The following is a 13,005-nucleotide window of genomic DNA, read 5'->3' on the forward strand; positions in this document are numbered from 1 at the left end:
ATATTTTGGAAAAGTTATTTGAAGTTTTGAACATGATCCGGGAGAGCTCGCGCTCTAAAACTTAAGCCAATGGAAAGGGGAGGCTATGTTTAAACGTATGTTAAAATATCTAAGGGAACTCTTTGACCAGTTTCGAGATATGAATTTTGAAAGTGAGTACCGCGCGACCGTGTCCCCGGTAGACGGTCTACCGTTAAACCGTATATTTTGGAAAAGTTATTTGAAGTTTTGAACATGATCCGGGAGAGCTCGCGCTCTAAAACTTAAGCCAATGGAAAGGGGAGGCTATGTTTAAACGTATGATAAAATATCTAAGGGAACTCTTTGACCAGTTTCGAGATATGAATTTTGAAAGTGAGTACCGCGCGACCGTGTCCCCGGTAGACGGTCTACCGTTAAACCGTATATTTTGGAAAAGTTATTTGAAGTATTGAACATGATCCGGAAGAGCTCATGCTCTAAAACCTACATAAAAATAAAGGGGAGGAGACGTTTAAAAAAAGTGTGAAAATATCTAAGGGAACATTTTGACCAGTTTCGAGATATGAATTTTGAAAGAGAGTACCGCGCGACCGTGTCCCCGGTAGACGGTCTACCATTAAACCGTATATTTTGGAAAAGTTATTTGAAGTTTTGAACATGATCCGGAAGAGCTCGCGCTCTAAAACTTAAGCCAATGGAAAGGGGAGGCTATGTTTAAACGTATGTTAAAATATCTAAGGGAACTCTTTGACCAGTTTCGAGATATGAATTTTGAAAGTGAGTACTGCGCGACCCTACACTTAGACATGTATACGGTCGTCGGCAGAACCGGTAATTTTATATTTTAGAAAAAATATTTGAAAATGATCCGGAAGAGCTCGCGCTCTAAAACCTACATAAAAATAAAGGGGAGGAGACGTTTAAAAAAAGTTTGAAAATATCTAAGGGAACATTTTGACCAGTTTCGAGATATGAATTTTGAAAGTGAGTACCGCGCGACCGTGTCCCCGGTAGACGGTCTACCATTAAACCGTATATTTTGGAAAAGTTATTTGAAGTTTTGAACATGATCCGGAAGAGCTCGCGCTCTAAAACCTACATAAAAATAAAGGGGAGGAGACGTTTAAAAAAAGTGTGAAAATATCTAAGGGAACATTTTGACCAGTTTCGAGATATGAATTTTGAAAGTGAGTACGGCGCGACCCTACACTTAGACATGTATACGGTCGACGGCAGAACCGGTAATTTTATATTTTAGAAAAAATATTTGAAAATGATCCGGAAGAGCTCGCGCTCTAAAACCTACATAAAAATAAAGGGGAGGAGACGTTTAAAAAAAGTGTGAAAATATCTAAGGGAACATTTTGACCAGTTTCGAGATATGAATTTTGAAAATGAGTACCGCGCGACCGTGTCCCCGGTAGACGGTCTACCGTTAAACCGTATATTTTGGAAAAGTTATTTGAAGTTTTGAACATGATCCGGGAGAGCTCGCGCTCTAAAACTTAAGCCAATGGAAAGGGGAGGCTATGTTTAAACGTATGTTAAAATATCTAAGGGAACTCTTTGACCAGTTTCGAGATATGAAGTTTGAAAGTGAGTACCGCGCGACCGTGTCCCCGGTAGACGGTCTACCGTTAAACCGTATGTTTTGGAAAAGTTATTTGAAGTTTTGAACATGATCCGGGAGAGCTCGCGCTCTAAAACTTAAGCCAATGGAAAGGGGAGGCTATGTTTAAACGTATGATAAAATATCTAAGGGAACTCTTTGACCAGTTTCGAGATATGAATTTTGAAAGTGAGTACCGCGCGACCGTGTCCCCGGTAGACGGTCTACCGTTAAACCGTATATTTTGGAAAAGTTATTTGAAGTATTGAACATGATCCGGAAGAGCTCGCGCTCTAAAACCTACATAAAAATAAAGGGGAGGAGACGTTTAAAAAAAGTGTGAAAATATCTAAGGGAACATTTTGACCAGTTTCGAGATATGAATTTTGAAAGAGATTACCGCGCGACCGTGTCCCCGGTAGACGGTCTACCATTAAACCGTATATTTTGGAAAAGTTATTTGAAGTTTTGAACATGATCCGGAAGAGCTCGCGCTCTAAAACTTAAGCCAATGGAAAGGGGAGGCTATGTTTAAACGTATGTTAAAATATCTAAGGGAACTCTTTGACCAGTTTCGAGATATGAATTTTGAAAGTGAGTACTGCGCGACCCTACACTTAGACATGTTACGGTCGTCGGCAGAACCGGTAATTTTATATTTTAGAAAAAATATTTGAAAATGATCCGGAAGAGCTCGCGCTCTAAAACCTACATAAAAATAAAGGGGAGGAGACGTTTAAAAAAAGTGTGAAAATATCTAAGGGAACATTTTGACCAGTTTCGAGATATGAATTTTGAAAGTGAGTACCGCGCGACCGTGTCCCCGGTAGACGGTCTACCATTAAACCGTATATTTTGGAAAAGTTATTTGAAGTTTTGAACATGATCCGGAAGAGCTCGCGCTCTAAAACCTACATAAAAATAAAGGGGAGGAGACGTTTAAAAAAAGTGTGAAAATATCTAAGGGAACATTTTGACCAGTTTCGAGATATGAATTTTGAAAGTGAGTACTGCGCGACCCTACACTTAGACATGTATACGGTCGACGGCAGAACCGGTAATTTTATATTTTAGAAAAAATATTTGAAAATGATCCGGAAGAGCTCGCGCTCTAAAACCTACATAAAAATAAAGGGGAGGAGACGTTTAAAAAAAGTGTGAAAATATCTAAGGGAACATTTTGACCAGTTTCGAGATATGAATTTTGAAAATGAGTACCGCGCGACCGAGTCCCCGGTAGACGGTCTACCGTTAAACCGTATGTTTTGGAAAAGTTATTTGAAGTTTTGAACATGATCCGGGAGAGCTCGCGCTCTAAAACCTACATAAAAATAAAGGGGAGGAGACGTTTAAAAAAAGTGTGAAAATATCTAAGGGAACATTTTGACCAGTTTCGAGATATGAATTTTGAAAGTGAGTACCGCGCGACCGTGTCCCCGGTAGACGGTCTACCGTTAAACCGTATATTTTGGAAAAGTTATTTGAAGTTTTGAACATGATCCGGGAGAGCTCGCGCTCTAAAACTTAAGCCAATGGAAAGGGGAGGCTATGTTTAAACGTATGTTAAAATATCTAAGGGAACTCTTTGACCAGTTTCGAGATATGAATTTTGAAAGTGAGTACTGCGCGACCCTACACTTAGACATGTATACGGTCGTCGGCAGAACCGGTAATTTTATATTTTAGAAAAAATATTTGAAAATGATCCGGAAGAGCTCGCGCTCTAAAACCTACATAAAAATAAAGGGGAGGAGACGTTTAAAAAAAGTGTGAAAATATCTAAGGGAACATTTTGACCAGTTTCGAGATATGAATTTTGAAAGTGAGTACCGCGCGACCGTGTCCCCGGTAGACGGTCTACCATTAAACCGTATATTTTGGAAAAGTTATTTGAAGTTTTGAACATGATCCGGAAGAGCTCGCGCTCTAAAACCTACATAAAAATAAAGGGGAGGAGACGTTTAAAAAAAGTGTGAAAATATCTAAGGGAACATTTTGACCAGTTTCGAGATATGAATTTTGAAAGTGAGTACCGCGCGACCGTGTCCCCGGTAGACGGTCTACCGTTAAACCGTATATTTTGGAAAAGTTATTTGAAGTTTTGAACATGATCCGGGAGAGCTCGCGCTCTAAAACTTAAGCCAATGGAAAGGGGATGCTATGTTTAAACGTATGTTAAAATATCTAAGGGAACTCTTTGATCAGTTTCGAGATATGAATTTTGAAAGTGAGTACCGCGCGACCGTGTCCCCGGTAGACGGTCTACCGTTAAACCGGTATGTTTTGGAAAAGTTATTTGAAGTTTTGAACATGATCCGGGAGAGCTCGCGCTCTAAAACCTACATAAAAATAAAGGGGAGGAGACGTTTAAAAAAAGGTGTGAAAATATCTAAGGGAACATTTTGACCAGTTTCGAGATATGAATTTTGAAAGTGAGTACCGCGCGACCGTGTCCCCGGTAGACGGTCTACCGTTAAACCGTATATTTTGGAAAAGTTATTTGAAGTTTTGAACATGATCCGGGAGAGCTCGCGCTCTAAAACTTAAGCCAATGGAAAGGGGAGGCTATGTTTAAACGTATGTTAAAATATCTAAGGGAACTCTTTGACCAGTTTCGAGATATGAATTTTGAAAGTGAGTACTGCGCGACCCTACACTTAGACATGTATACGGTCGACGGCAGAACCGGTAATTTTATATTTTAGAAAAAATATTTGAAAATGATCCGGAAGAGCTCGCGCTCTAAAACCTACATAAAAATAAAGGGGAGGAGACGTTTAAAAAAAGTGTGAAAATATCTAAGGGAACATTTTGACCAGTTTCGAGATATGAATTTTGAAAGTGAGTACCGCGCGACCGTGTCCCCGGTAGACGGTCTACCGTTAAACCGTATATTTTGGAAAAGTTATTTGAAGTATTGAACATGATCCGGAAGAGCTCGCGCTCTAAAACCTACATAAAAATAAAGGGGAGGAGACGTTTAAAAAAAGTGTGAAAATATCTAAGGGAACATTTTGACCAGTTTCGAGATATGAATTTTGAAAGAGAGTACCGCGCGACCGTGTCCCCGGTAGACGGTCTACCATTAAACCGTATATTTTGGAAAAGTTATTTGAAGTTTTGAACATGATCCGGAAGAGCTCGCGCTCTAAAACCTACATAAAAATAAAGGGGAGGAGACGTTTAAAAAAAGTGTGAAAATATCTAAGGGAACATTTTGACCAGTTTCGAGATATGAATTTTGAAAATGAGTACCGCGCGACCGTGTCCCCGGTAGACGGTCTACCGTTAAACCGTATATTTTGGAAAAGTTATTTGAAGTTTTGAACATGATCCGGGAGAGCTCGCGCTCTAAAACTTAAGCCAATGGAAAGGGGATGCTATGTTTAAACGTATGTTAAAATATCTAAGGGAACTCTTTGATCAGTTTCGAGATATGAATTTTGAAAGTGAGTACCGCGCGACCGTGTCCCCGGTAGACGGTCTACCGTTAAACCGTATGTTTTGGAAAAGTTATTTGAAGTTTTGAACATGATCCGGGAGAGCTCGCGCTCTAAAACCTACATAAAAATAAAGGGGAGGAGACGTTTAAAAAAAGTGTGAAAATATCTAAGGGAACATTTTGACCAGTTTCGAGATATGAATTTTGAAAATGAGTACCGCGCGACCGTGTCCCCGGTAGACGGTCTACCGTTAAACCGTATATTTTGGAAAAGTTATTTGAAGTTTTGAACATGATCCGGGAGAGCTCGCGCTCTAAAACTTAAGCCAATGGAAAGGGGATGCTATGTTTAAACGTATGTTAAAATATCTAAGGGAACTCTTTGATCAGTTTCGAGATATGAATTTTGAAAGTGAGTACCGCGCGACCGTGTCCCCGGTAGACGGTCTACCGTTAAACCGGTAATTTTGGAAAAGTTATTTGAAGTTTTGAAAATGATCCGGAAGAGCTCGCGCTCTAAAACCTACATAAAAATAAAGGGGAGGAGACGTTTAAAAAAAGTGTGAAAATATCTAAGGGAACATTTTGACCAGTTTCGAGATATGAATTTTGAAAGTGAGTACCGCGCGACCGTGTCCCCGGTAGACGGTCTACCATTAAACCGTATATTTTGGAAAAGTTATTTGAAGTTTTGAACATGATCCGGAAGAGCTCGCCCTCTAAAACCTACATAAAAATAAAGGGGAGGAGACGTTTAAAAAAAGTGTGAAATTATCTAAGGGAACATTTTGACCAGTTTCGAGATATGAATTTTGAAAGTGAGTACTGCGCGACCCTACACTTAGACATGTATACGGTCGACGGCAGAACCGGTAATTTTATATTTTAGAAAAAATATTTGAAAATGATCCGGAAGAGCTCGCGCTCTAAAACCTACATAAAAATAAAGGGGAGGAGACGTTTAAAAAAAGTGTGAAAATATCTAAGGGAACATTTTGACCAGTTTCGAGATATGAATTTTGAAAATGAGTACCGCGCGACCGTGTCCCCGGTAGACGGTCTACCGTTAAACCGTATATTTTGGAAAAGTTATTTGAAGTTTTGATCATGATCCGGGAGAGCTCGCGCTCTAAAACTTAAGCCAATGGAAAGGGGAGGCTATGTTTAAACGTATGATAAAATATCTAAGGGAACTCTTTGACCAGTTTCGAGATATGAATTTTGAAAGTGAGTACCGCGCGACCGTGTCCCCGGTAGACGGTCTACCGTTAAACCGTATATTTTGGAAAAGTTATTTGAAGTATTGAACATGATCCGGAAGAGCTCGCGCTCTAAAACCTACATAAAAATAAAGGGGAGGAGACGTTTAAAAAAAGTGTGAAAATATCTAAGGGAACATTTTGACCAGTTTCGAGATATGAATTTTGAAAATGAGTACCGCGCGACCGTGTCCCCGGTAGACGGTCTACCGTTAAACCGGTATATTTTGGAAAAGTTATTTGAAGTTTTGAACATGATCCGGGAGAGCTCGCGCTCTAAAACTTAAGCCAATGGAAAGGGGATGCTATGTTTAAACGTATGTTAAAATATCTAAGGGAACTCTTTGATCAGTTTCGAGATATGAATTTTGAAAGTGAGTACCGCGCGACCGTGTCCCCGGTAGACGGTCTACCGTTAAACCGTATGTTTTGGAAAAGTTATTTGAAGTTTTGAACATGATCCGGGAGAGCTCGCGCTCTAAAACCTACATAAAAATAAAGGGGAGGAGACGTTTAAAAAAAGTGTGAAAATATCTAAGGGAACATTTTGACCAGTTTCGAGATATGAATTTTGAAAGTGAGTACCGCGCGACCGTGTCCCCGGTAGACGGTCTACCGTTAAACCGTATATTTTGGAAAAGTTATTTGAAGTTTTGAACATGATCCGGGAGAGCTCGCGCTCTAAAACTTAAGCCAATGGAAAGGGGAGGCTATGTTTAAACGTATGTTAAAATATCTAAGGGAACTCTTTGACCAGTTTCGAGATATGAATTTTGAAAGTGAGTACTGCGCGACCCTACACTTAGACATGTATACGGTCGTCGGCAGAACCGGTAATTTTATATTTTAGAAAAAATATTTGAAAATGATCCGGAAGAGCTCGCGCTCTAAAACCTACATAAAAATAAAGGGGAGGAGACGTTTAAAAAAAGTGTGAAAATATCTAAGGGAACATTTTGACCAGTTTCGAGATATGAATTTTGAAAGAGAGTACCGCGCGACCGTGTCCCCGGTAGACGGTCTACCATTAAACCGTATATTTTGGAAAAGTTATTTGAAGTTTTGAACATGATCCGGAAGAGCTCGCGCTCTAAAACCTACATAAAAATAAAGGGGAGGAGACGTTTAAAAAAAGTGTGAAAATATCTAAGGGAACATTTTGACCAGTTTCGAGATATGAATTTTGAAAATGAGTACCGCGCGACCGTGTCCCCGGTAGACGGTCTACCGTTAAACCGTATATTTTGGAAAAGTTATTTGAAGTTTTGAACATGATCCGGGAGAGCTCGCGCTCTAAAACTTAAGCCAATGGAAAGGGGATGCTATGTTTAAACGTATGTTAAAATATCTAAGGGAACTCTTTGATCAGTTTCGAGATATGAATTTTGAAAGTGAGTACTGCGCGACCCTACACTTAGACATGTATACGGTCGACGGCAGAACCGGTAATTTTATATTTTAGAAAAAATATTTGAAAATGATCCGGAAGAGCTCGCGCTCTAAAACCTACATAAAAATAAAGGGGAGGAGACGTTTAAAAAAAGTGTGAAAATATCTAAGGGAACATTTTGACCAGTTTCGAGATATGAATTTTGAAAGTGAGTACTGCGCGACCCTACACTTAGACATGTATACGGTCGACGGCAGAACCGGTAATTTTATATTTTAGAAAAAATATTTGAAAATGATCCGGAAGAGCTCGCGCTCTAAAACCTACATAAAAATAAAGGGGAGGAGACGTTTAAAAAAAGTGTGAAAATATCTAAGGGAACATTTTGACCAGTTTCGAGATATGAATTTTGAAAATGAGTACCGCGCGACCGTGTCCCCGGTAGACGGTCTACCGTTAAACCGGTATATTTTGGAAAAGTTATTTGAAGTTTTGAACATGATCCGGGAGAGCTCGCGCTCTAAAACCTACATAAAAATAAAGGGGAGGAGACGTTTAAACGTATGTAAATATATCTAAGGGAACATTTTGACCAGTTTCGAGATATGAATTTTGAAAATGAGTACCGCGCGACCGTGTCCCCGGTAGACGGTCTACCGTTAAACCGTATATTTTGGAAAAGTTATTTGAAGTTTTGAACATGATCCGGGAGAGCTCGCGCTCTAAAACTTAAGCCAATGGAAAGGGGAGGCTATGTTTAAACGTATGTTAAAATATCTAAGGGAACTCTTTGACCAGTTTCGAGATATGAATTTTGAAAGTGAGTACCGCGCGACCGTGTCCCCGGTAGACGGTCTACCGTTAAACCGTATATTTTGGAAAAGTTATTTGAAGTTTTGAACATGATCAGGGAGAGCTCGCGCTCTAAAACCTACATAAAAATAAAGGGGAGGAGACGTTTAAAAAAAGTTTGAAAATATCTAAGGGAACATTTTGACCAGTTTCGAGATATGAATTTTGAAAGTGAGTACCGCGCGACCGTGTCCCCGGTAGACGGTCTACCGTTAAACCGTATATTTTGGAAAAGTTATTTGAAGTTTTGAACATGATCCGGGAGAGCTCGCGCTCTAAAACTTAAGCCAATGGAAAGGGGAGGCTATGTTTAAACGTATGTTAAAATATCTAAGGGAACTCTTTGACCAGTTTCGAGATATGAATTTTGAAAGTGAGTACTGCGCGACCCTACACTTAGACATGTATACGGTCGTCGGCAGAACCGGTAATTTTATATTTTAGAAAAAATATTTGAAAATGATCCGGAAGAGCTCGCGCTCTAAAACCTACATAAAAATAAAGGGGAGGAGACGTTTAAAAAAAGTGTGAAAATATCTAAGGGAACATTTTGACCAGTTTCGAGATATGAATTTTGAAAATGAGTACCGCGCGACCGTGTCCCCGGTAGACGGTCTACCGTTAAACCGTATATTTTGGAAAAGTTATTTGAAGTTTTGAACATGATCCGGGAGAGCTCGCGCTCTAAAACTTAAGCCAATGGAAAGGGGAGGCTATGTTTAAACGTATGTAAATATATCTAAGGGAACTCTTTGACCAGTTTCGAGATATGAATTTTGAAAGTGAGTACCGCGCGACCGTGTCCCCGGTAGACGGTCTACCGTTAAACCGTATATTTTGGAAAAGTTATTTGAAGTATTGAACATGATCCGGAAGAGCTCGCGCTCTAAAACCTACATAAAAATAAAGGGGAGGAGACGTTTAAAAAAAGTGTGAAAATATCTAAGGGAACATTTTGACCAGTTTCGAGATATGAATTTTGAAAGAGAGTACCGCGCGACCGTGTCCCCGGTAGACGGTCTACCATTAAACCGTATATTTTGGAAAAGTTATTTGAAGTTTTGAACATGATCCGGGAGAGCTCGCGCTCTAAAACTTAAGCCAATGGAAAGGGGAGGCTATGTTTAAACGTATGTTAAAATATCTAAGGGAACTCTTTGACCAGTTTCGAGATATGAATTTTGAAAGTGAGTACTGCGCGACCCTACACTTAGACATGTATACGGTCGACGGCAGAACCGGTAATTTTATATTTTAGAAAAAATATTTGAAAATGATCCGGAAGAGCTCGCGCTCTAAAACCTACATAAAAATAAAGGGGAGGAGACGTTTAAAAAAAGTGTGAAAATATCTAAGGGAACATTTTGACCAGTTTCGAGATATGAATTTTGAAAGTGAGTACCGCGCGACCGTGTCCCCGGTAGACGGTCTACCGTTAAACCGTATGTTTTGGAAAAGTTATTTGAAGTTTTGAACATGATCCGGGAGAGCTCGCCCTCTAAAACCTACATAAAAATAAAGGGGAGGAGACGTTTAAAAAAAGTGTGAAAATATCTAAGGGAACATTTTGACCAGTTTCGAGATATGAATTTTGAAAGTGAGTACCGCGCGACCGTGTCCCCGGTAGACGGTCTACCGTTAAACCGTATATTTTGGAAAAGTTATTTGAAGTTTTGAACATGATCCGGGAGAGCTCGCGCTCTAAAACTTAAGCCAATGGAAAGGGGAGGCTATGTTTAAACGTATGTTAAAATATCTAAGGGAACTCTTTGACCAGTTTCGAGATATGAATTTTGAAAGTGAGTACTGCGCGACCCTACACTTAGACATGTATACGGTCGTCGGCAGAACCGGTAATTTTATATTTTAGAAAAAATATTTGAAAATGATCCGGAAGAGCTCGCGCTCTAAAACCTACATAAAAATAAAGGGGAGGAGACGTTTAAAAAAAGTGTGAAAATATCTAAGGGAACATTTTGACCAGTTTCGAGATATGAATTTTGAAAGTGAGTACCGCGCGACCGTGTCCCCGGTAGACGGTCTACCATTAAACCGTATATTTTGGAAAAGTTATTTGAAGTTTTGAACATGATCCGGAAGAGCTCGCGCTCTAAAACCTACATAAAAATAAAGGGGAGGAGACGTTTAAAAAAAGTGTGAAAATATCTAAGGGAACATTTTGACCAGTTTCGAGATATGAATTTTGAAAGTGAGTACGGCGCGACCCTACACTTAGACATGTATACGGTCGACGGCAGAACCGGTAATTTTATATTTTAGAAAAAATATTTGAAAATGATCCGGAAGAGCTCGCGCTCTAAAACCTACATAAAAATAAAGGGGAGGAGACGTTTAAAAAAAGTGTGAAAATATCTAAGGGAACATTTTGACCAGTTTCGAGATATGAATTTTGAAAATGAGTACTGCGCGACCCTACACTTAGACATGTATACGGTCGACGGCAGAACCGGTAATTTTATATTTTAGAAAAAATATTTGAAAATGATCCGGAAGAGCTCGCGCTCTAAAACCTACATAAAAATAAAAGGGGAGGCTATGTTTAAAAAAAGTGTGAAAATATCTAAGGGAACATTTTGACCAGTTTCGAGATATGAATTTTGAAAATGAGTACCGCGCGACCGTGTCCCCGGTAGACGGTCTACCGTTAAACCGTATATTTTGGAAAAGTTATTTGAAGTTTTGAACATGATCCGGGAGAGCTCGCGCTCTAAAACCTACATAAAAATAAAGGGGAGGAGACGTTTAAAAAAAGTGTGAAAATATCTAAGGGAACATTTTGACCAGTTTCGAGATATGAATTTTGAAAATGAGTACCGCGCGACCGTGTCCCCGGTAGACGGTCTACCGTTAAACCGTATATTTTGGAAAAGTTATTTGAAGTTTTGAACATGATCCGGGAGAGCTCGCGCTCTAAAACTTAAGCCAATGGAAAGGGGAGGCTATGTTTAAACGTATGTTAAAATATCTAAGGGAACTCTTTGACCAGTTTCGAGATATGAATTTTGAAAGTGAGTACTGCGCGACCCTACACTTAGACATGTATACGGTCGTCGGCAGAACCGGTAATTTTATATTTTAGAAAAAATATTTGAAAATGATCCGGAAGAGCTCGCGCTCTAAAACCTACATAAAAATAAAGGGGAGGAGACGTTTAAAAAAAGTGTGAAAATATCTAAGGGAACATTTTGACCAGTTTCGAGATATGAATTTTGAAAGTGAGTACCGCGCGACCGTGTCCCCGGTAGACGGTCTACCATTAAACCGTATATTTTGGACAAGTTATTTGAAGTTTTGAACATGATCCGGAAGAGCTCGCGCTCTAAAACCTACATAAAAATAAAGGGGAGGAGACGTTTAAAAAAAGTGTGAAAATATCTAAGGGAACATTTTGACCAGTTTCGAGATATGAATTTTGAAAGTGAGTACGGCGCGACCCTACACTTAGACATGTATACGGTCGACGGCAGAACCGGTAATTTTATATTTTAGAAAAAATATTTGAAAATGATCCGGAAGAGCTCGCGCTCTAAAACCTACATAAAAATAAAGGGGAGGAGACGTTTAAAAAAAGTGTGAAAATATCTAAGGGAACATTTTGACCAGTTTCGAGATATGAATTTTGAAAATGAGTACCGCGCGACCGTGTCCCCGGTAGACGGTCTACCGTTAAACCGTATATTTTGGAAAAGTTATTTGAAGTTTTGAACATGATCCGGGAGAGCTCGCGCTCTAAAACTTAAGCCAATGGAAAGGGGAGGCTATGTTTAAACGTATGTTAAAATATCTAAGGGAACTCTTTGACCAGTTTCGAGATATGAATTTTGAAAGTGAGTACCGCGCGACCGTGTCCCCGGTAGACGGTCTACCGTTAAACCGTATATTTTGGAAAAGTTATTTGAAGTATTGAACATGATCCGGAAGAGCTCGCGCTCTAAAACCTACATAAAAATAAAGGGGAGGAGACGTTTAAAAAAAGTGTGAAAATATCTAAGGGAACATTTTGACCAGTTTCGAGATATGAATTTTGAAAGAGAGTACCGCGCGACCGTGTCCCCGGTAGACGGTCTACCATTAAACCGTATATTTTGGAAAAGTTATTTGAAGTTTTGAACATGATCCGGAAGAGCTCGCGCTCTAAAACCTACATAAAAATAAAGGGGAGGCTATGTTTAAAAAAAGTGTGAAAATATCTAAGGGAACATTTTGACCAGTTTCGAGATATGAATTTTGAAAATGAGTACCGCGCGACCGTGTCCCCGGTAGACGGTCTACCGTTAAACCGTATATTTTGGAAAAGTTATTTGAAGTTTTGATCATGATCCGGGAGAGCTCGCGCTCTAAAACTTAAGCCAATGGAAAGGGGATGCTATGTTTAAAAAAAGTGTGAAAATATCTAAGGGAACATTTTGACCAGTTTCGAGATATGAATTTTGAAAATGAGTACCGCGCG

The sequence above is a fragment of the Acyrthosiphon pisum genome, unplaced genomic scaffold (genome assembly GCF_005508785.2).
Source record: "Acyrthosiphon pisum isolate AL4f unplaced genomic scaffold, pea_aphid_22Mar2018_4r6ur Scaffold_21707;HRSCAF=24650, whole genome shotgun sequence".
NCBI classification, from domain to species: domain Eukaryota; kingdom Metazoa; phylum Arthropoda; class Insecta; order Hemiptera; family Aphididae; genus Acyrthosiphon; species Acyrthosiphon pisum.